This window comes from Rhinolophus sinicus, linkage group LG04 (assembly GCF_036562045.2).
Source record: "Rhinolophus sinicus isolate RSC01 linkage group LG04, ASM3656204v1, whole genome shotgun sequence".
Lineage (NCBI taxonomy): Eukaryota > Metazoa > Chordata > Mammalia > Chiroptera > Rhinolophidae > Rhinolophus > Rhinolophus sinicus.
This window is the reverse complement of record NC_133754.1, coordinates 152,003,554-152,027,661: the sequence shown is the minus strand read 5'-3', so window position 1 is coordinate 152,027,661 and position 24,108 is coordinate 152,003,554. Positions and strand designations below refer to the sequence as shown.

The 24,108-nt window shown below is 35.7% G+C and overlaps 1 long non-coding RNA gene across 1 annotated transcript in view; it reads left to right on the top strand.

Moving 5' to 3' along the window:
- Nucleotides 1-4,691: 4,691 nt before the first annotated feature.
- Nucleotides 4,692-24,108, top strand: part of LOC141571349 (uncharacterized) — a 145,966-nt gene continuing 126,549 nt past the window's right edge. Inside the window, exon 1 of the long non-coding RNA XR_012496111.1 lies at nt 4,692-4,807. This is a non-coding gene — a long non-coding RNA (uncharacterized LOC141571349). The remainder of the gene's footprint in view (nt 4,808-24,108) is intronic.

Here is a 24,108-nt window from a genome sequence, read left to right as displayed (position 1 = left end):
TGCAAAGAAATAAAAAAACCATCAACGAGAAACATTTTAAATAAAGAATAAAATTGCTTGATAAAGACATTGTTGAAATACAAAGAAAATGCTTTTGAATGGTTCCTGGCATGTAAAAAATGGGAAACCTTTTGAACATTTTTCTTTGAGTAGTGCAGAGGATTATTATTTAATTGAGAAAAAGAAAATGTAATAATAACACAATTTAAGATTCTCTGGTGAATAATATTATACAACCATTTTATTGTAAATGTAATATTAGGCCCAACCTATGGGCAAAGTATAGGAGACTGTTTCAGAATTATGATTTTTGAGCACAAAACATTGTCAGAATTGTCGATGTAAAAATAACTGTACAGCTAGATTTAGAAAGGAGGTAGAAATAAGTATAAATAATAAATCAAGAAATGGAATCATAAAAGTGGTCAATTAACAGAAGAGAAGAGAGAAAAAAAGAAATAAAAGAACACATCAAAAACTGCTAGCATGATGATAAATGTTAATCAAACCATATCAATAATGCTTTAATATGAATGATCTAAGCACACCATTTAAAAGACAGAAATTCTGAGCATGGATAAAAAGCATGACCTAACTACATGTTATCTACAAAAATTTACTTTAGATATAAAAACAGAAAGATATAGGAAAAATTCAAAACTACTTTGAAATTAAGCAATGTATTTCTAAATTACTTATGGTCAAATAGGAAGTTAAAAGGGAAATTTTGAAAATGTTTTGCCTCAATTAAAGTGGAAATAAAACATACCAAAAATAATATAATAAAACCAAAACAGTGATCAGAGGGAAATTTATAGCACTAAATGCTTATGTTGGAAAATTTAAAAAAAAAAAAATCTAAAAATCAGTAATCTAAGTTACCAACTTAACGAAAAGAAAAGAAATTAAACCTGAAACAGCAGAAGGAAAGAATAAAGAGTATCATAGAAATCAATACAATTGAAAACAGAAAAACAGTAAAGAAAAATCAATGAAACCCAAAGCTCGTTTTTGAGAAAATAATTAAAATGAACAAATCTCCAGCCAGACTGACCAGGAAATAAAAGACAGAAGACACAAAAGACCAATATCAGGAAAGAAAGAGGGACATCACTACTGAACTAACACAGATTAAAAGGATAATAAAAGACTACTAAGAACACATCTTTGCCCATAAATTCTACAACTAAGTGAAATGTACCAATTCCTCAAAAGACACAAACTATGAAAACTTACTTAAGAGGAAATAGGTAACCTTAATAGTCCTATATCTATTAAATAAATTAAATAAGAAATTAATAATCTTCCATAAAAGAATACTCTGTCCAGGCAGTTTCACTGGCTATTTATTTAGGGAAATACAAATTAAAACTACAGTAAAATACAACTCTCAGAATCGTTAAAATAAAAAACAAATCATGACAAAACAAAACCCCTAAAACCTGGACAATACCAAGCACTAGAGACAATGAGGAACAACAGGCACTCTCATTCATTACTGATGAAAATGCAAAGTGGCACACCATTTTGGAAAAATTTGGCAATTTCTTATAAACACAAACTTACCACATGACCTAGTAGTTGCAGTCCCGAGTGAATTATAATTTTATGTCCACAAAAAACCTGTATTCATAATTGTGCCAAACTGGAAACAACCCAGATGTCCTTTAACGAGTGAATGGATAAACAAAGTGGGTAATCCATATAATGGAATATTACTCAGCGATAAAAAGAAACAAACAATTTATTCAACAACATGGATAAACTATAAATGTGTTTTGCAAAGTGAAAGAAGCCAGACCCGAAAGTCTACATATTATATATTTTAATTTATATTACATTCTGGAAAAGGCAAAACTATAGGGATGGAAAACAGGTCAATGGTTGCCAGGAATTGGGAATGAAGGAGGGGGTAGACTATAAATGGATCACAAGGCAATTTTTAAGGCAATGTAACTCTTCTGTATAGTACTGTGATGGTGATACATGACTGCCAGAAACCATAGCACTCTGCATTAGCTGTATTACAAATGTATTGCATAAGCTCACTGAAGGGGATGGGCAAGAAAGAAAGTAAATACTTTTGAAAATATATAAGGTTAGATTTCGAAGCCTAAAGAAAAGTAATTGTACAAAAACACTAAATTCTAGTTTATAAATTTGTTTCTTACAGGAATATTGTTTAGGAATCCTAAAACTACTATATCTGTACACTAGGATCAATAAATAAGTATAAATAGTGTAAATTATGAGAGCCCAGGTGCTTTCACTGTCAGAGAAAGAAGTTACATATAAACACATTGGAAGGGCTAGAATGAAACCTATGGTACCAGATTAGAGTCTGAGATGATAGTGAACTCATGTTTACACACACACACACACACACACAGAGAGAGAGAGAGAGAGAGAGAGAGAGAGAGAGAGAGAGAGAGAGAGAGAGAGGTACAGTTATAAATGTAGGTATTTGTGTGCACATGGGTTAGTATACATACTTTATTTTCTAACTCTGTCTACTGAAACGGCTGCAAGCAGTGATACCATATTCACAATGAGCACACCTAGTGCCCAAATATTTGTTTCTAAATATCCTTCATTAATAAAAGGAACCAGGGAAACCTTGGAGAAATGGCTGATTCTAGGGCTGGAATAAGAAAAATGAGTCTAAATTATCTTGTCCTAAAAAAAGAAAAGAAAAAATGGAGCATGTCAAAGGAGACAAAAGGACATGAGTTCATCTGAAAGAGCTGCCCATAGTTAAAGCTGAAACAATTTAAGTGAGAAAATAAATTATATTATTGGTTTAAAACCCAAAGAAAAATAATAAATATCCATGAGCCTATACTGATATAAATAATGTTTGCATAAATACATACATACATATGTAGATGACTAAACAGAAGAGAGGAGACAAATGTTCCTTATAAAATAATTCTAACTTATAAATGTAGAGGGAATAAGGAAAGTAGAAAATCAGCATTAGAATACCACAGTAATAATTATTACTGGCAAGATCCATAGAGGAATTTTAAATTAGCAGGAGAAACTTTAAGGCAATATTTGCATAGTCAACAAGTATCTTCCTCCAAAATATTTACTGATTTTTTTGTGGTGATTTTAGCATATCACCATAGACTTTTTGATATTTATGGCTTCAGAAGTTGAAACTTAATTCTTCTACCATTGAGTATCACTGCATGTAGTGACTCCCAATGAAGAGCACATGGGACGGGGGAAATCGTAATTGCAGTGGAGAAACCTTGCTCATAGTGCCTTATCCACATGATCAAGGTTCACTTCCCCAGTAATATGTCATGTTGATATTATGTAACTTTGATATGATTAGAAGGGTACATCTAGGGTATTCCTCTGCCAAATCCATAACTTCAGTATAATGATAAAACTAACAAAAACCTGACCACTACTATTAAAATTTTGAGGTTATGAAAGACAGAGAAGACTTGGAAACTCTCAGAGATTGGAGGAGAGTCAGGAGACAAGTCGACTAAATATAATGTGGTATCCAGGGTTGGGTCATAAAACAGGAAAAGAATACACCGAGAGAAAAGCAAAGTCTCTCAGTTAATAGTATTGTACCAATGTCAGTTTCTCCTTTTTGATAAAAGCACTATGGTCGTATAAGATGTTAACCTTGGGGAAAGCTGGGGGAAGGGCACATGGAATCTCTCTGTGCTACCTTTGAACTCGTCTGTAAATCTAAAATCACTTGGAAATAAAAGGGACAAAAAAGTGGATGTCATAAGAAACAGTTTTGTGTGTATTTAAAGATGCAAAGGTTATGATTACGGTGACTAAACATAATTATACAACTATTTTAAGAAAAGGGTGGAGATACAGTGGACAGATGGTGTAAGTGAACTAAAAGTCCCAGCCCATCAATGCAGATGGTCAAAAGTTCATTTCAAAATTTGATAACTCAATAAATAATTCTGTAAGTGTATTATTTAGAAAAACTGGGTAATCACCAGAAACTCTTTAAACAGTCTTGGGTAAAGGAAGGTCCTTATTGGAGCAGGAATATATTGTCCAGAAATGGTAGTCAGAGACTGTGATTGCCATTACTGTTTCATCTATAACATCTAGATTTTGTAACATATGTACATGTCATTTCAATAAAGATTACAAAATAGTGTCATTCCATAAAGAGGATTTCTTGGTCAGTTCATTTGAAATATATTTAATAGTTTTGCTCTCATTTAGAAAATAACAACACACATTTCCAGAGTTGTAACTTAAAAACAAAACAAAAGAGATAAACTTTCTGTAAACCAGTGCTCTTCAAACTTATTTGACCACAGAAACAGATATTAGCCTTATTAGCAACTATCACGAAATAGAACGCAGTTTGGGAAATAATGAAATAGAAGGTAGTTTGGGAAATAATACATGCTGGATCCTTGAAGAGTAAAAGAGAGCCACAACTGAGAAATTGATGTAAGGCCCTCTAACTGGTGACACAGATGAGCTCCTGTCACTCTCTGGAGCCTTTTAATTACTAAATTCATCACCGTGGTTCCTGTCTATCTCTAGTATCTGTCCCAAATACCCTGACTGTGTGGTATCATTTGGCCTTTTTAGATTCAGTGTTCTCATTGCTACTTTATCATTTTGCAGGTCTGTATCAACCTCATTCTGATACTTGAAATATGTAAATGACCCTTGAAGCATAATTCTTGTTCTATTCCCCACAGTAAGAGAGTGAGATTCACCTGGGATTCTTCCGTTGGATGTCACGTCTCCTATATGGGACCAAGATCACACTCTGCCTTGAAATTCAGTAATCAAAAAGGTAGGCATCTGTCTGCTGGGTCCTTCAAAGCCTCTAGTGCTGGGGGGGAATGGGAGGCTCTCTGACTTATCTGGATTTTGGTCCTGAGGGATGATTTCTGGGAACCAGACAAAATCTGTGACTGCAGCTGTTGTTACTTACATGGTCCCGAATCAAGGTGGGTGAATTATGTATTCTCTTTGTTTTTACTCTGGATTTATGGTACAGAAGGGTAGTTTTTCCCCTTGTCCAGATATCTTAGATCATTCAAAGGCAGCATTAGACTTTAAGTAGGAAATGCAAATGTAACTGGGACACTGACAATGACCTAAATGCATGCTGATTACCTTTTCTGTTATTTTCTGCCCTTAAATAAAGAAAATAATATAAATGTCAGCAGTAAGAAAAATGAAAGTAGGTCAGACTACAGAACCATTAGATCAAAAGCAGTTCGAGCCAAAGACACCTTTCCCAAGTGGAAAGCCAGAAATCAACATGTAAATGAAATGCATTTGAAGAGTTGTAGCAGTTCCTCTATTAGCCTTGGCAATTAGCAGGAGGGCATTAAATTATTCTGGCAACTACATCTTGTAACTGGAACAAGGTGGAAATGCTGGTAATATTACTGAAAGAGGTGAGTCACTTCAAAACAAGACTTCCACTGGGTGGGACTCATGTTCTTTAGAAAATGGGAAGAACGGCCAATGAAGGATGGTCCCTGCTGAGATCATGGGAGAGACAATCTGATTTTGAACTCTGTGTGTGTGTGTGTGTGTGTGTGTGTGTGTGTGTGTAAAGGTCTGCTGATTCTTTTCAATCAACTGAAATTGAAAGCCTAATACTAATACCACCATATGACAATATGAAATGTCTACAATATGACACTATGCATTTGTGGACTTCCATTGAAGACATGCTAATTGTATTCATTCCTGTTAATGATTGTCATGCTATTTCTTATTGAAATTTTGTTTTTAGTGTCCCATTTTATGGGGTCAAGTTACTATACCCGTTCTTACCCTACAAAGCTTGAGTAAATACAGTACTGTGTGCATAGGAATAAGGGAAAGGGAAGCAGCTAAATAAATGTGGAACATGCCTGTTAATGAAAAGCTGCTCACAAAATAAATGTTTTTAGAACAAGATAAGATCTCTACAATACCTTCTGAAAGAAGGAATGGGTGCAATTCTATGAATTTAGGCAGGTAGTGCAATATTAAAGTAGGCAGTAAGAACTGGTGGAAGATTTTGGACAATAAACAATGAGCGATTTAAACCACTACATGTATTAACATTTTCAAGAATTGAAATCATGTTTGGTCCTAACACAGAAAGTCCACATAATATGTTTGTTCTTCAGTATTGCCTAAATTGCTGTGAATCTACAGAGAATATTGAGTTTTTAACCTAAAAAGCCAAAGGTATCACATGAAGAAGATCCAGAAAACTTTGGACATTGGTGTAATATTTGTCCCAAATTCCCTTGTGCCTAAACGGTAGGAGAAATAAAGTCCTATCTTTACAACTAGTTGGTTGTAAACTATATCATTTTCCATAGCATTCAAGAAAAATGCAAGAGACATAATAGGGCCCACCAGTTTACACATTCTATAGTATGACAGTTGAAAATTACTCTGATCTTGTTTGCTCTGACAAATGGGACAAGTAGCAAGAAAGATAATCTTATTTTTTCCTAGCAAAATAGCTTATGAGGCAGGGTCTCTGGAAAAGGTTATTTGAGTTTGTGGCAAACCAATCATTTTTATTTGTAAATGATCACTATGATGCTTACTCTATTAAATGTAAAAGTAAAAATACATATTTTCAGTTTGATTAGTAACCTTTAGAGTCTATGGGTTGTATTTTGAATTTATGTAAAAAACACTGACGAGTTTACATAGAAAGTCAAAAAAGTTGGATTAGCCAACATAATATGGAAGAACAAAGTAAAAGGGCTGACTCTATCTTATTTCAAGACTTACTATAAAGCTACAGTAATCGAGACAGTGTGGTGATGGCAAGAATAGGCAGGTAGATCAATGGAAAGGAGTTGAAGAGCCCCAAAATAGATCACACAAGTATAGTCAGCTAATCTTTGTCGACCGAGCAAATGCAATCCAATGAAGAAACAATAGTCTTTTCAACAAATGGTGCTGGTACAGCTGGATATCCACAGGCAAAACAAACAAAACAAAAATAAACAAAAAGTAAATTAAAAAGAAATGAATTTATACACAGACCTTACATCTTTCACAAGAATTTCTCAACACAGATCACAGACCTAAATGGAAAACATGAAACTATAAAAATTCTAGAAGATTACATAGGGGAAAATCTAGATGACCTTGGCAGTGAGTTTTTGGATACAACATCAAATGAACAACCCATGAAAGAAAAATTGATAAATTTAAATTTATTAAAACCAAATTAAAAACTTTTACTCTGTAAAAGACAATTAAGAAAATAAAAACAAATAAGCTACACTGGAGAACAGATTTGCAAAATACCTATTAAGACTTGTTTACAAAATATACAAGAACACTTAGAACTCAACAGTAAGAAAACAAACAGTCTAATTAAAAAAACGGATGAAAGATCTGAACAGACACCTCACAGAGGAGGATATAAAATGATATATATACATATGATATATATATATATGTTACATATATGTATGTGTATGTATATACACACATGTATGTGTGTGTGTGTATATATATATATATATATATATATATATATATATATATATATATTCAACATGATATGTCATCAGAGAAATGCAAATTAAGATGAGATAAGGTACCACTATGTACCCAGTAGAATAGCTAAAATCTGAATGAAACCCTGACAACATCAAATGCAAGGATGTGGATCAATAGGACCTTTCATTCATTGCTGGTAGAAAGGCAAAAAAGGGACAGTCATAGTAAACAGTTAATATACAATCCAGTAATCATGCTCCTTATAGTTACATAAATGAGTTAAAAACTTATAAGTTGAAAACATTACCATACAGAAATATGCACACAAATGTTACCAAAACTCAGAAGCACCCAAGGTGTCCTTCAATAGGTGAATGGATAAACAAACTCTGGTACATCTATTCAATGGAGTATTATTCAGTGATAAAAAGACGTGAATTATCAGGGCACATGCACACACACACACACACACACACACACACACACACACACACAAGACTTGGAGAAAACTTAAATACATATACTAAGTGGAAGAAGCCAGTTTGAAAAGGCTACTTACTATATGACTCCAACTATAACATTCTAGAAAAGACAAAACTATGGAGATAGTGAAAAGATAAATAGTCGCCATGGATTAGGAAGGAGGGAAAGATAATTAGACAGAGCGTAGAAGAATTTTAGGTCAGTGAAAATATTCTGTATGATACCATATAAGAGGATACATGACACTATGCATTTGTTAAAACCAGTATTAAAGCAGTGTACAACACAGAGTGAACCCTAATATAAACTCTTGACTTTAGTTAATAATAATGTATCACTATTGGTTCACCAGCTCTAACAAATATACCACATTAATGCAAGATGTTAATGATAGGGAAAGCTGTGGTGGGGAAGGAGACAGAGGATGTATGGGAACTCTGTACTCTCTGCTGAATTTTTCTATAAACTGCTCTAAAACAAAAGTCTATTAATGTCAGTAGAGTAAGTAATAAATAAATAAAACAGTATTTTAAAAGTCACCATTTTTCTAACAGAGAAATCTGGCATGTGGCCTCCTCAGAGAAAGTTAATGATCCTCTGTCCCTTGCATGCTGGTATCCCTCCCTTCCCTATAGTGCCCTCACCCCACCACCAACTGGACTCTTATTAATTCCTGAGACTCAGATAAGTGATATCCAGTCAAACTGTAAGACTGGAAGATGTTAACTATCCTATGATTATAAATGAAAAGAACAACATGTTAGCCAAAGAACGTACTTTGTCAACAAGTTCATGTTTACAGAACATGATGACGAAAGGTTGAGAAATAGAGTATGTGAGAATACCCTCTACTCAACTGCTCTCCTTTGGAGTTGGGAAGACACCTCCCTGTCCTCTATCCAGTTTGAAGGGGAGAGAGCTTCCTTCCATAGCTTCCTCTGCCCTAGTTTTCCAATATGGCAGCATCATGAAATAACTTATTGGTGGCTCTCAGAACTTTACCCCTGGCTTTGTAGTGGCCAACATTATTATATTCTGTCCAAAATAAAAACAAAACAAAAATACCACATCAAAGTGCTTGGCCATTTATGACTCATGATATAAATAAGAAACACATAATTGGAAGGTTGAAGCAGAGGGTTCTAGAGGGTTCTACTGACCTTTCCCTTTATATTATCAATTCTTTCCTAGAAGAGATCTTCGGTGTGGTGCATCCACAAACTGGAAGGATGTATACTCCTTAATCTCCACAATCTTGGAGAGATTCCCCCCAGCCTTAGGTCAAGTCATTCCTCCATTTCCTTCTACTTTGCCATGGAGAAAGGTGGTAGGACTTGAGCAGTGGAAGTTAGACTTCACATGGTCCAAGTCTTGTGCCACCACTTTAAGATAACAATATTAGGTCAATTTTCCTTCATTCTAACCTGCATCATCAACCAAATAAATTGAATACAGCACCTCAAACAACTCAAAATGCAGCTGACGCTTGAACAATGTGGGGATTAGGGGCATTGACCTCCATGCTGATTGAAAATCATGTATAACTTTTGACTCCCACAAAACCGAGTTGTCCCTCAGTATCCACGGGGGATTGGTCCCAGGATCCCCCCCACACAGATACCCAAATCTGTGGATGCTCCAGCCCCCCATATAAGATGACATAGATTAATCAATGCGTATGTGTAGGCGGCTCTCCACATTTGCGGAAGCCCAACCACGGTTTGAAAACAGTACAGGCATTTATTGAAAAAAATCCACGTGTAAGCGGACCCGCACAGTTCAAACCTCTGTTGTTCAAGGGTCAACTATGGAAATTCAGAGCAGTATATTCATAGATTAGCTTTTTTTTTTTTTTTTTTTCTAAGAAATGTTTATAGCCGTTTGTAGTGGGCATCCTCTGAAATGAATAGAAAGGAAAAACTGGGCTGCGGATTTTCAAATGATATAATATACTATAATATAGGTACTTGCACATCCAAACCCTTATCAATATTTGCAGGTCTCTAAGAGTTTGAGTTCTGGACAATATGCTCAAAACACTCATATAGAGAATGATTGATTGTCCTTATGCCTTGCTCCTCAGATTTGACATCCCACTCAAAATTAAACAAAGAGTTTAGGGATTCCCACTTGTGGCCTGCCACTAAGAGTTATGTCTGTGTTTCTAGTTTGCCAGGTACATGTAAGCACATTATGTCCTAACTTCTCAAGATGACAGACACAGATATGGGGACATTTGGTTAACTTCTTAGGGAACCTAGTACTCTTGAGATCAATGAATGAATCTGGACCCTGGGACCATGTAATGTGAACTTGCACTTACAAGTTTGAAATATAAAAGTGTGTGTTTACATTTCATGTCTATTTCTTGCTGATCTAAACTTGCAATAGGCCCTGTTACTGCTGCTGTTTACCTTACGTCTTTTCTTTTTCATGAGGCATCTCACTTGATATAGCTAAAGAACTTGTTTCTCCAACATATTTTGCAACCCAAATCACTCCCTGAAGTGTTCCCATAAGCTCCAATTTGACATAAATACAAAACTTGACTTGCTTCTGGAATTTTAGAATGCTAAGATTTGGAAACCCTTCCCCATATGAGCTCAGTTACATTGCTCCCATATCCACACAAGGAATCAAAGTGCTCCCCAGTTAGAGTCTTGCTAGACTTAATTTGATATATTATTTAAAAGAGTGTAAGGAGGGGAAATATTCCACATGAGCTGTTTGTGATGGAAGACAGGAAAAATATCATCTTGAAATGCTCATTGCAATAATGATGCTTTGAAAGCGATTTACAGAATGTCAAATAAGCAAGCATCATTTTTACCTGTTGGTATGAGACAAACTAGAAATGATGATTCTTGTCCAAACTTTCCAAGTGCCTCCCAATAAGTACAGTAGGAATATAAGTGAGGAAGCCAATCGTGGTATAGTCACTTGGCAAAATTCCTGTTTCTAGTGGAAATCATTTTTTTTTTCCATTATATCCCTATTAAGTCCTCTAAAAGGACAAAGAGTGATTATGGCTTACCATCTTGTATGACTTTCAAGTTTACCAGTAAGCACCTTCTCCCTGAACTTGCCATTGTTTTACACAACATGGAGTTCTCTAAGTCAGTGGGAAGACTGAATTAGGTGTCATAGCAAGTATTTTTCTGAACTTTTCCCCTTGTAATTAGAGATTTAGAAAAATTGGTCTGTCTTCTCCCGACTGCTATAAATAGTTTTGGTTATTCTAGAGTCCTTCTTTTCAGTTTATAAACACTCTTGCTGAAGACCTCTAGCAGGGGAATTCTTAAACAGCATTGAGGAAATCTGTCTTGTCCATCTAAGTGGGCTGCTTTAAGTAGATCATGATTTGTTTATAAAAAATTAATTCTGATTCCAAATTTAATAATAGTCTATGACTTTTTTCCTTATGTTTGCAAAGCTGCAAGAAACTTATCTTTACTGCTGCATTTGAAGTTTATTTCTGTAGAAACATATAGAGGTCCAAAAAACATAACAGAATACTATGGGAAAATGATATTCATAGACCTCCACGAGGAAAAAGATGGAAGAAGGAAGAGGAAAGAAAAGAGAAATCCTATTGGTTCGGTACTCCCAGCCCCAATCCAGGATTTTGTGTCAGAGAACAAAGATAATCTGTAGACCTATGGTTACATACATAAAGTCACATAGACATACACATTTTCTGATTGTCTTTGTCTGATTAAACAAGCCTCAAAGACATAATGAATAATTTATGATAAATCAATGTCCACATAAAAGCACATTTTAGAAGGAATGTTTTATGTTTAATTCCCAAGTGAATGCTAAGTTTGTCCTTTTTTGTGAGCTATTTTATTACCATTGTCTTCATTTGAAAGAATTTCTATTTAAAAAATAATTAAGAGTAAGAAGTAGATATTGAATAGCTCTTTTGCAGGCTGCAAAGTAAGCTTCATATATTATCCCACCGAAGCTTCACAACACTGTTGATTATCAGCATTATAAGTATTAGAGATACTAGCGCCACAGATGAGTAAATGGAGATTTGTGATCTTATGTGATGCCACCAAATTGGCACATCTGCCTTAAGCAGCACTAAGTCGCAGCTCAAATATTTGATAATCCATCTCTGGGCCTTTTTCATTATGGAAAGCCTCATTTTTAAGAGAATTTTCTCAGGTTGTAGGACAGACTCACATATGTGCCGAGGGAGCTCTACAGTCTACCAAGGACAAGATGGAAGCCACAGAAACCTTCCACCATGTGTTATTCAAATGCTTCTTTATTCCTACACCACAGTGGCCACTGGGTGGGAGGTTTCTGGGGTATATTGAAGCTCTGTAGCTCTCAAAACCTGAAAATAGAAAAAACATTCTCTACTTTGCTTGCATTCTCTTGATATGATATCGCTCAGTCCTCTCCATTATCCCGCATTCACTCCCAGATACAGACATTCAGGAAGGAAGTAGGTCCTAAACATCAAAAGAGTATCATAAAAATCTGTTTTATTGCCTCCTCCTCCTATGTCCCCACAATTTCAAATGGCCGTTTGTGAAGATAATATTGCTTCTCTTCTTTCCTCCTACTTATTATTGGAAAGGAAGAGTAGGGAGTACAGGCAGCACAAACACTCAGGTTACTCAGGGCCTCCTCTGAGAGCGATGAAGTATGTGGCTCGTGAGTTTCAGTATATGGCTGGTGAACTTCTGAATGTATTTTTCATTTCTAGTTCTTCTTACCACCAAACTTCAATCCTCTTATTGTAGAGTTAAAAGCACTACTTCTCCTTGGCCTTTTATTTTCAAGAGTTCATGTAAGTATGAAGCAGTAACAGTAGCCCCAGCACTTCTTGGGCACCTACAATGTAGAAAGCACTTGTGAGACATGTGACATAACACAGGGTTAGTTAGGCCACTGCAACCACTTCCCCTACTCCCTGCCTGCTGCCATATCTACTGCTTCTTCTGTATGCTTCAGACTGGCTCAGGGAAAAAAATGTGGTCTGACAACCAATAGCATTGCACAGAATATGGGTCTAATCAGAATTTATTTAGTTATTACTAAGTGATAATAGTGATACCCTCCTTATAGAATTTTTAAAGGAAAAGTAGGACAAGGCATATAAGAACCAAATAGTGCCAGAAATGTAATAAATATTTGGGAAATTGTAGCTATTATAGTTTTATACGTTGTTATAGTAATAATCCTGAGGGAAGTTGGAGTGATGAGGTGGTGGGAAGTATGGCCAGTTCAGATACTGCCATTGAGAGCTTGGGCTTGGGAAAGTATAAGGTATTTCTCCCTGAGCACACTGACAGCTATTGAAGACTTGGTGATCAAACGTAACTTGGGATCTTGCTTTTAGGTGGCACTGGTGGTTTCTAACGAACTACTTGATCTAATACATAGGGAGTTAACTCGGTGGCTGCTTCCTGAATCTGTAACAGGTTCTTTGAAGTACAACATTTCAGAGAAATTGAGGATTGTCTGAAGTGCTGGCAACATGCATTAGCTCTTCAGATGCCTAAAGCTTGCATATTTCACGTTTTTCAAATCAAGATACTGGGAGAGCTGATAGAAGGGATTACAGCAATGATGAACCTACAGAAAGGACTCTGAGTCAATCTCAAAATTCAACAATTGCTTTTGAATACCTTTTAGGCAGAATGGAAGACAGAAAATTGGGAAGGTGCTTTGTCCTTGGACTTAGTAAACAACACATCACAACTATGATACATATTTTAAAGTAAAGGCAGATATAACTAGAATTTCCATGGACGGATAAGAAGTGTTAATTCTGAGAGCCAGGATCTGGAAAGCAGACGTAGAGTAAGTGGCATTGGAGCCTACGTCTTGAAGGTTGACCAGGAGGCTGATAAATGGAAGTGGGAAAAGAGTCCTTGAGACAGAAAGGTCACATGAATAAAGACACACGGGTGGGCAATAGAGGAAATAACTAAAAAGAGCTGCAGGTTAAATAAATTCATAGGGTATTTGAGAATTAGGACCAAAGGGTGATTCCTGGTAACATTTCCCAAATAGAGGGGTGTGGGGAAATAACAGGGACTCTTGATAAAGTGTAGAGATGTCTGCAAGTGGAAAATGTTAATTTCGCACTGCCCTGTGGGAGATGTAAGTAATGACCTGCCCACCCAGCCACCGCTCACTACTGCAGTTCCAGGAGCTCAGTTGGTTCAACAGCTGCAACAATGGAAAAAGGAAGCTGTATAATTGAGTTTCCCAGAAACCTAGGATCTGCTCCCTTCATTATTTGTTCTCTTCACCATCACTTGGCAATTTATAGTATTTGGATGTGGATGAAAGGAAAGAGTTTGAATTGTTTTATTGAAAAGAAAATTTAAAGATGTATAGACTCAAATGCATTTGTTTAGAAATGTGATAACTGTGTGTTAACTCTTTCCTTAAAGATCTGCTTTATGCTGACTGGAGTCACCAGTGTCCTCATTTCTGTAATGCTGCTATCATGCCTGTCCTCTAAAAAATTTAAAGAATTTGTCCAATGTTTACATTGTTTTGCAGGGACAATTTATTCATTAGGCCCAATAGGCATGTTGCTGAGGACACTTGATATATTTAGGGAGCCACAAAAATATGTTGATTTCTATTAAAAACAGGAGAGAAAAATAAATTTTTAAAGTCAAAGAAAAAGTTTAATTTTCTTCAAATGAAAATTTAAAGAAAATTAAAATTTTAGGGCCCTTGAAAATCTGTTAAATTTTGCCTAAAGTAGGAAAAAATTTGAAGTTATATCAAAAACTGAAAGTTATATCAAAAGTAATGTTTAATATTGATATTATTATGGAAGAAGGGGCCCACAAAGACAAAAGTACCCAGGGCCCACAAAAATCATAATATGCCCCCTCCTGCTTTTTTCACCCCAACAAAAATACTCTTATTTCCTTGACTAAACTTCCTATCTCACTAAAACATTATAATGGAAAAGTCCAGAAATTAAAATAAATGACTTAGATTTGAATATACTTTTTCCATTTATTCTCTCTGTGACCTTGGGTAAATTGTTAGCCAACCTAAACTCCTGTTTGCTCATCAGTGGACAAATATCTCAACGATTGTCTTTTCTACCTTTGGTCCTCCGACATTCAATTAGCTCAGTCCTTTATGTTCACTGCTCTAGAGGAGGAAAAACATGGCTGAAAATACCAGGGGGGCCCAAAAAATGTATACACATGATTTGTATTCATCTTTTGTTATTGGTATATATTGAGTATTACAATTTTAATACAGTTTTTTCCTTTCTTAAAATGTGTATATTTTTTTGGCACCCTCTATAAGAAAAGTTTAATCAATTTTTGTTCATTTTGGTATTCTCAAATCCTAGGATACCAGAAGAATAGAAACACTTTGTGTACATTGAAAATAACTTAATAGGATAACTAATAATTTTAAAAAATATCCTATCCTTAAACTAGATGACAAATTTTTTTTTTTTAAATTAAATTTATTGGGGTGACAATTGTTAGTAAAATTACATAGATTTCAGGTGTACAATTCTGTATTACATCATCTATAAATCCCATTGTATGTTCATCACCCAGAGTCAGTTCTGATGACAAATTTTAAAGTCCCACCTTTCCCTCACCACTAACTGCTGGGAAACACTGATGTGTTCTCTTCTGTAGTTTTGCCTTTTCCATAATGTCATGTAAATGAAATTATACAGTTTGTAACCTTTAGAGATTGTCTTCTGTCACTCAGCATAATGCCATTGTGTATATCAATAGTCTGTTCCTTTTATTTTGCTGGATAGTGTTGTATTCTGTTGTCTGGGTGTGCCATAGCTTGTTTATTCAATCATTTGTTAAAGGACATTTGAGTCATTTTCATTTTTTGGTTATTAAGAATAAAGCTTTCATAAACTTTCATTTATAGGTTTTTGAGTGAGCATAAGTTTCATATCTCTAGAGTGAATCCCTAGGAGTAAGATTGCTGGATCATATAATAAATAAATATTTAATTTTATAAGACAATTCCAATTGTTTTTGCCATAGTGGTTTTACCGTTCTGTGTTGCCAGCAGTAAGGTATGTTGCTCCACATCTGCAGTAGCATTTGGTATTAAAGATATTGCTCGGAATTGGTGTTAATTCCTTTTCAATGTTTAGTAGGATGTGCTAGTAAAATAATCTGGGCCTGTGGATTTCTTTGTGGGATATTTTTAACTACAAATTAAAATTCTTTAATAGTCAAGGACTCTTATTTACTTCATCTTCAGAAAGTTGTGCTCCTCTATGGTTTTCAAGGAAATGTTCCATTTCATAAAAGTTGTCAGATTATGTGTGTAGAGTTGTTTGCTGTATTATCTTTTAAAAGCCATCATTGTTTATAGTGATATCTCCTCTATCATTCCTATAACTGGTGATTTGTGTCATCTCTCTTTTTCTTTGCCTGTATTCCTAGAAAGCTATACACTTTATTACATTTTTAAAAAACAAGAGTTTAGTTTCATTGATTTTTCTCTAATATTTTATCATTGTTTTTAATTTTATTGATTTCTCAAGCGGACTTTATTGTTTCTTTCCTCATATTTGCTTTGAGTTTAATTTGCTTTGAGTTTAATTTGCTTTTTTGTATGTGTCTAATTTCCTAAGATGGAAGCTTAGATTGTTGGTTTGAAAACTTTATTCTTTGGTAATATAAGTATTTAATGCTATTTTAAAAATATTCTAAGCACTGATTTAGCTGCAATCTATAAATTTTGAGACATTTTAATTTCCATTCAGTTTAAAATATTTTCTCATTTCTCTTGATACTTCTTCTTTGACCCATGGATTGCTTAGAAGCATATTGTATAATGACCAGTTTGGAAAATTTCCTGTCATCTTTCTGTTATTGATTTTTAGTTTAATTCCTTTATGATCAGAAAACATATGTTTTAAGAATTTAATTTTTTGAAATGTATTAGTGTTTGTTTTGTGCCCCATAATATAGTTTATCTTGGCAAATATTTCATGTGTACTTAAAAAGAATGTGTATTTTGCTATTGTTTGAGGCATTTTACAGACGTCAATGTACAATCACAATGACAAATTGCAGTATATGTGTCAATTCCATCTAGTTGGTTGATAATATTGTTCAGTTCTTCTATATCCTTATTGATTTTCTGTTAATTGGTTTTATCTAGCATTGAAGTCTGCAACTGTAATTGTGGATTTGTCTATTTATCTTTTCAGTTTTGCCAGCTTTGCTTCATGTATTTTGGATTGTATTAGTTTCCTATAATAAAGAAGAGCGCTGCTATAATAAAGAACCACAGACTGAGTGGTTTAAATGATAGAAATTTATTTTCTTGTAGTTCTGGAAACTAACAGACCAAGATCAAGGTTTTAGCATGGTTGTTTCTTTTGAGATCTCTCTCCTAGGCTTATGAATGGCCATTTTCTCCCTTTCTCTTCATGTGGTCTTCTGTCTGTGTGTGTCAGTGTCTTAATCTCCTCTTCTGATAAAGATGCCAGTTGTATTGGATTAGGGCTCATCCCGGATGATCTCATTTAACCTAATAATCTCTTTGAAGATTCTATCTCTACATACAGGCAGATTTTGAGGTACTGGGATTTTTGGGGTACATAGGTAAACCCATAATACTCCTTCCTCTGGTTTCACAAAATCCATGTACTTCTCACATGCAAAATACATTCATTCCCATTTCAATAGCCTCTGAAGTCTTAATTCATTCCAGCATCAAGTCTTAAGTCCAAAAACTCATCTAAATGTGATCTAAATCAAGTATGGGTGAGAGATGAGATATGATACAAAATTCCTCTCTGAGCTGACTAATGTGATGGCTCTGCCTTATATACACATGTTGGATTGCTATGTTTTCTTGGTGGACTGACCCTTTATTATTATAAAAGCCCATTACTGCTCTGAGTTCTATAATTCCCATGAATGATACTTACTGAATATTTTATCTGCTAGGTTTAGGCCGGATTAGGATATTTTAGAAGCCCTGAGAATTGGTAACACTATGGTGCCTCTAATATTTATATTACATTTATTGCATAATAAAACTATGTGATAAGTATTATTAGACTTTAAAACAAAAAAAGTACATGTAAGTTAAATTAAAACTAGCTTCTTTCTAAAAATAAACATACTCGTTTAAGCTAAATTTTCTCATTTGCTGGTACCCTAAGTGAATTTTTTGTCTTCCATCAGGTATATAACCACTGACAATGAGTGTTCCTTAGAATGTAGCCAAAATGGTCCTTTGAGCCAATAAATTTGGGAAATGATAAATATGATATCTCTTCAATACATATTAGCATATTAAATGCTTTCAGAGGTCCAAAATTATTTTTAAAAATAAAAATTATTTAATTCCATGTATTATAATTAAATTGACCTCAGAACTATTTTTCACATGTCTAGCAATGTCTAAAATAAATTTTCCTAACACACTTTGAGCATGTTTCAGACATACTGCATATTTTCTAAGCAGTTACCTGGAGGGCTAAAGAGAGTTGCTGTGGTGTTAGATGACAAGGGGAAGGGAAGAAGAGTAAATAAATAAGGTAGATGTCAAGAGAAAGAGTGATGTCAGGGGACAGCCATCGATGGGTTGGATATACCCTATTTTCAGTTCTCTCCTTCCAGATTGGAGGAGAGAAGAATTTGACAGAATCAGAAAGGCATATTGTAAAAGATTACTATTCTAAAAGATTATTCTAAAAGATTTACACATTGTACATTATTTACAATATGTCAGATTTGGGGCATGAGTAGATATTATGAGGTAAATATTATTATCTTCATTTTTATCGATGAAGAAATTGAGTGAGGTCACATAGCTTTTAGTAATGAAACTGTGATTCAGACTTCATTTATGTCTCTCCATAATTTACCCCGCATCGAGCAGCAACTCTTCAGTTTCCTTCTGGAGGACTGATGTCATGTTCTCTTCTCATCAACTTTGATTCAAACTTCAGAGCCCCACCTCTTACCTGCATATACTATTCTAGTAGACTTCTTTCCTCTGATTAATCAAGTCCTCATCTCTTAATTTCCATGCAGTTCTGACTTTAAATTCATTCTCTAGTTTTCAAATGAGACTGTGATACTAGGAAAAAAGCATGAGTTGTACATTTCACATCTGGACTGTCACAGCCCTGTCTCTGTCTTCTTGTAAACAAATATCACCTGCCCTGGAGGGCTAAAGAGAGTTGCTGTGGTGTTAGATGACAAGGGGAAGGGAAGAAGAGTAAATAAATAAGGTAGATGTCAAGAGAAATAGTGATGCAGGGCACAGCCATCGATGGGTTGGATATACCCTATTTTCAGTGCTCCCTTTCCAGATTGGAGGAGAGAAGAGTTTGACAGAATCAGAAAGGCATATTGTTAACCAATAATCCTGGACATCTCAAAATATTCAAGGGACTCCCAACCAGTCTTTTCCAAGGGGTGAGATATATAGCAAGGTTTGTTGACAACCTTTAATATGACTCTCATCTTAAAGAGTATACAATTAAATTATGATTTTGTAAACTGCTATGTCTATAATATATGTTTATTTGTATATATCCATTAATAAAAAATATGTTATTTGGCACCACTTCCTTAGCAAGTCTTATAAATAATAAATCAAATGTCTCTAATCAGGGGATAATTATATCCACTGAATGGTATTTATCACTGCTGAAGTCAAATGATTTGTTAATTCATTCATTATAAAATGCATTGGGTATCTTCTAAGTCATGGCTTCTAGAAACTTAGTCAGCCATTGAATATATAATTTGGAAAGTGTGAAAGTCATATCACATCATAGCTAGAATTTTATCTAGATTACTACCTCATGCCCAAGTCAGGTATGCTTTGTGTCGTAGAGATTTGTGACTCTCCAGACAGCTGGCAAAGGAGTGGGTAAGTTAAAGAAATGAGTGGGGGAAAGACTAGAAATGAACTCCACTGTTCAGGAAACAAGCCAACCAACAAACCATATTAAAGAAGTTTGAAAAGGTTAAGAACTGGACCTACTGCCTGATTTAGAGCTCTGTAGGCTGCCACCAAGCCTAGGAGCCTGTAGTCTTGCCTCAGGAGTAGTGTGAAGAGGAAGGTCAATGCCAGAAGAGTAAATGAAATACTCAGAAACCTGAACTAGGAGAGAGACAAGCATTTTTAACAGGTCATTATTTTGAAAGGGAGTAGGTGTTATATTTGACAGTGTTTCTTTAACAGGGAAACCTACATGGGTAAAAGCATAGTCAAGATTACAAGGTTTGTGCAAATGCAAGGCTGGGCGAAGAATATACCATTGGATTTTTAAGGTGCTGGAACATAAATCACTTCTTCAAACAAAATCAATCATTTTAGAGTTGTTTAGCTGAATGTAGGCACTCTTTTTTTTAACAGCTTGATTGAATTATAATTAACATACAATAAACTGTATATTTTGAAGGTACAATTTGATAAATTTTGACACTTTTATACCTGAGAAATCATTATCATAATCATGATAGTGGACATAGCTGACACTCCCTAGGTTTCTTCATGCCTCTTTATAATCTTTTACCTTCCTTTATTCCTTCATGTCCCACTCCATCTCCTATTCCCAGGCAGCCACTAATCTGCTTTCTTCCACTCTAGATTAGTTTGCATTTCCTAGATTTTATATCAATAGAATCTTAGAGTATGTACTTTTCTTCTTGGTTTCGAATTATTTATTATTATTTTGAGACTCATCCAAGTTGTAGTTCAATAGTTCACTTTTTTAAAAGTTGCTGAGTAACATTCAATTGTATGGATATATGTTTGTTTATCCATTCACCTATTGAATTGAAGGATGCTGTGGCTTTGCATTAGTTGTCTATTGTTATGTAACAAACCAAAACGTAGAAGGTTAAAAAAACAAAACATTTATTATCTCACAGTTTCTGTAGGTCAGGAATCTGAGTGCAGCTTAGCTGGGTGCCTCTGGCTCCAAGTCTCTCCATAGACTACAATTAAGGTTTTAGCCAGGGCTACAGTGATCTCAAGACTCAATGGGAGGAGGTTCCACTTCCAAGCTCACTCACATGGCAGGCCATGTTGGCAGGCCTGATGTTCCATGATGAGACAGGCTCGGGTAGCTCAACACAATAAAGTTTACTTTAGGCTCTCACCACTGTTAGATACAGATCAGGTAGCTCTTACGTATCTGTAGCTATATAATCTGGAACATGTGACCTCCAGGATTGCCACAGAAGGGGAAAGACGGTTGCACAGTCATGTTGGGTATTTTCTGAGGGCCAATCTTAGAAGTGCCTCACACCACATCCACCTATATCCCATTATTGGATCCCAGTCTCCTCACATCATATCTCCCTAAATCATGTTGTCCCATAGCCCCAACCCTATTGTGAGGGGAACTAACTGAATAAGTACTGACGAACACTACCTGGTACATGCACTGACTCTAATATAAACTTCAGAACTGCATTAGGGTACTGACTTTGCCTTTTTATTCATGGGTGAATCTGCAGTTCATATTCAGTTCCAGGCACATAATAGGGGCTCAATAAATATTTGTATTATGCTTTCATTTATATCACATTCAAAACCTCTATGAGGTAGTTCTTACTATTCCCATTTGCACATGAATTACCTGAAACTCAGAACTTACATAAAAGAAATAAACCTACATATTGATTAGTCTCAGAATTAAGTTCTAATTTTGTACCTCCATGTTTAATGAACTTTATTCAATACCACTAGTTTCTCTTAGTGGCATTGGGTCCCTCGATCAGCCTTGTTTTGAGTGAATTCTAATATGACTTTATTATGAGTATACAGCCAGGGGACACCGATAGTAACAAAGCCCATGCTATGTACCACAGACCCTCTGTTCATGTGTTAAGAGTCACCCTAGCCCTTCCTTCAGGTATTGTGGCGGAGGACTGAGTGTGAGCCTGGAGTCTGTCCCCACCTTCCATTATGTTTTCTTCTCCCAGGTTTCCGGGCTGATGCCCACCTGCAGTCGTAGCTCTGCTGCATCTGTGCCACCCCAGTTAGAGTTGTGTGTTCCCACATGCCATTTCTTACACCTTCCAGCCCCTGGGGAAGCAGCTTCCATTGAACTCACTTCAAAATCACAACCTTTCTTCTCTCAGAGGATTGAACTACTCCTTCATTCTTTGGACTGTCATTGGTCTTCATTCTTTTTGTTCCTGTAACAGTGTCCATATCTGTGTCCATGAAGGGGTAAGTGTCAGGCCTCATTCATTACTCCCCCATTAGTGCCCAGTGTGGAGCCCCTCCTTTAAGCTCTCCTATTTCAGTGATCAAGCCCATCCACTTTCCAAGTCACTCCCTCCCCCATCCCACTTACAACACACACACACACACACACACACACACACACACACACACACACACACACACACATACACACAGACCTTCTCATCCTCCCTTGCAGCTATGTGTTATGTTTCACTTCAAAGCTCTCGCTACAGGAACATTTTTATGCTGGGCTGCACCTGTATCAAATGGATAGATTTCTGAAGATCTGGAACAACATTGCTGATATCCACCTTCAGGCTCTCCTTTGCTCTTCTGTCTCCTCCTCTTTCTCCTCTTTTCAACTCCTCCATCCATCATGATCTCTTTCTTCTGGTCCATTAAGTAATACTTTATTGTCATACCTCCATTAATCATGGTCATGGTTATTTAGTATTTCTAATGCTTTCTATTTTATATCACTTTGCAGTCATCATTCTCTTAATTCTTAAAAACTGGGTCAGTGACTCTCCCGTGTTATCATGTAATGCACAAAGAGATATGGTGGCTCTGTGCAGGGTCACTTAGAGGATCGGGCACACATACGATATGGGAAATGCTACAGCTTGCTTTTTGCTTACTGAAGGCTATCTGAATATCGTATAGAAATTGTCTGTCTCTCTTCATTGGGCTATTTATAATTGCTCAAAAAATGGTATTGTTGTAACAGCAACAACAGCACACAGGAACATAGCACTGAGATAATTACAAGTAAATGAATACCTGAAGGTTGGGTGGTAAACGTCTTAAGACTTCATCACCAGGAGCCAAATTCCTTACACTCCTCTGAGAAAAGGGTTAATGCAAAAGCCTTGCCAGTCAAGGACAACTTAGGGTAGCAGCCAGAGAAATAAATACCTACCTGCAGTCCCTCACCACCCAAGTGAGCACTACTTTATCAAAAGCTGGATGTGTGGCTCATGTTTCATTACCTGGGTCAGGAAGAGTGTACATTTGGAGGCCATATATTATAATTTCTCCCAGTCTTGAACTGTTAACAGCCTACCTCTGGCTTGAGTTGCAGCCTTGAAAAATCTATGAGCTCTTTTCTACTTCATTGGAGCATCAAAAGTGTGCTGGCTCAAGAGCTGGAGCAAACACAGTTATGGAAATAGCCAGGCTTTGTTATACCATTCTGCAGAGACCCTCCTAAGTTTATATTGGAGGAAGAATTTTGCATATACTGCTGTGCTCACCATAACTCAATCTGTGTTCTGAGACTCTTCCTTACAGTTGATGAATTGCCCTATAGTTGAAATTGCCTTGGGTTTTAACTTTGTTCACTATGAATTGTATAATTCAGATATTTTTAAATATGCTGACAGATTCACCATCAAATAAAATGGCCCACTCTTTAAAGCTAAAGCTGCATTATAGGACCAGGGATTCTAAAGCATTTGTGTGTTTAGGATGTCAGCCAATTTGTGAAGTAACCATTTTTTAAGACTTACTAATGCTTTCATTCTAATATAGTGCCTTCTGTATTTTCCCTAAAGCTATCTGTTATGGGCTGAATTATGTCTCTCTAAAATTCACATGTTGAAGACCTAAACACCAGTAGCTCAGAATGTGACTATGGAGATAGGGCCTTTTCAGAGGTTATTAAAATGAGGTTGTTATGGTGGATCCAAATCAAATCTGACCTGTGTCCTTATAAGATGAGGAAATTTGGACACACAAAAAGACACCAAGGACGTGTGTGCAGAGAGAAAAAACTATGTGAGAATATACAGAGAAGGCAGCCATCTGGAAGACAAGGAGAAATGTCTTAAAAGAAACCAAACCTGCCAACACCTTGATCTTGAACTTCTAGTCTCCAGAAGTATGAGAAAATAAATGTCTCTTATGTAA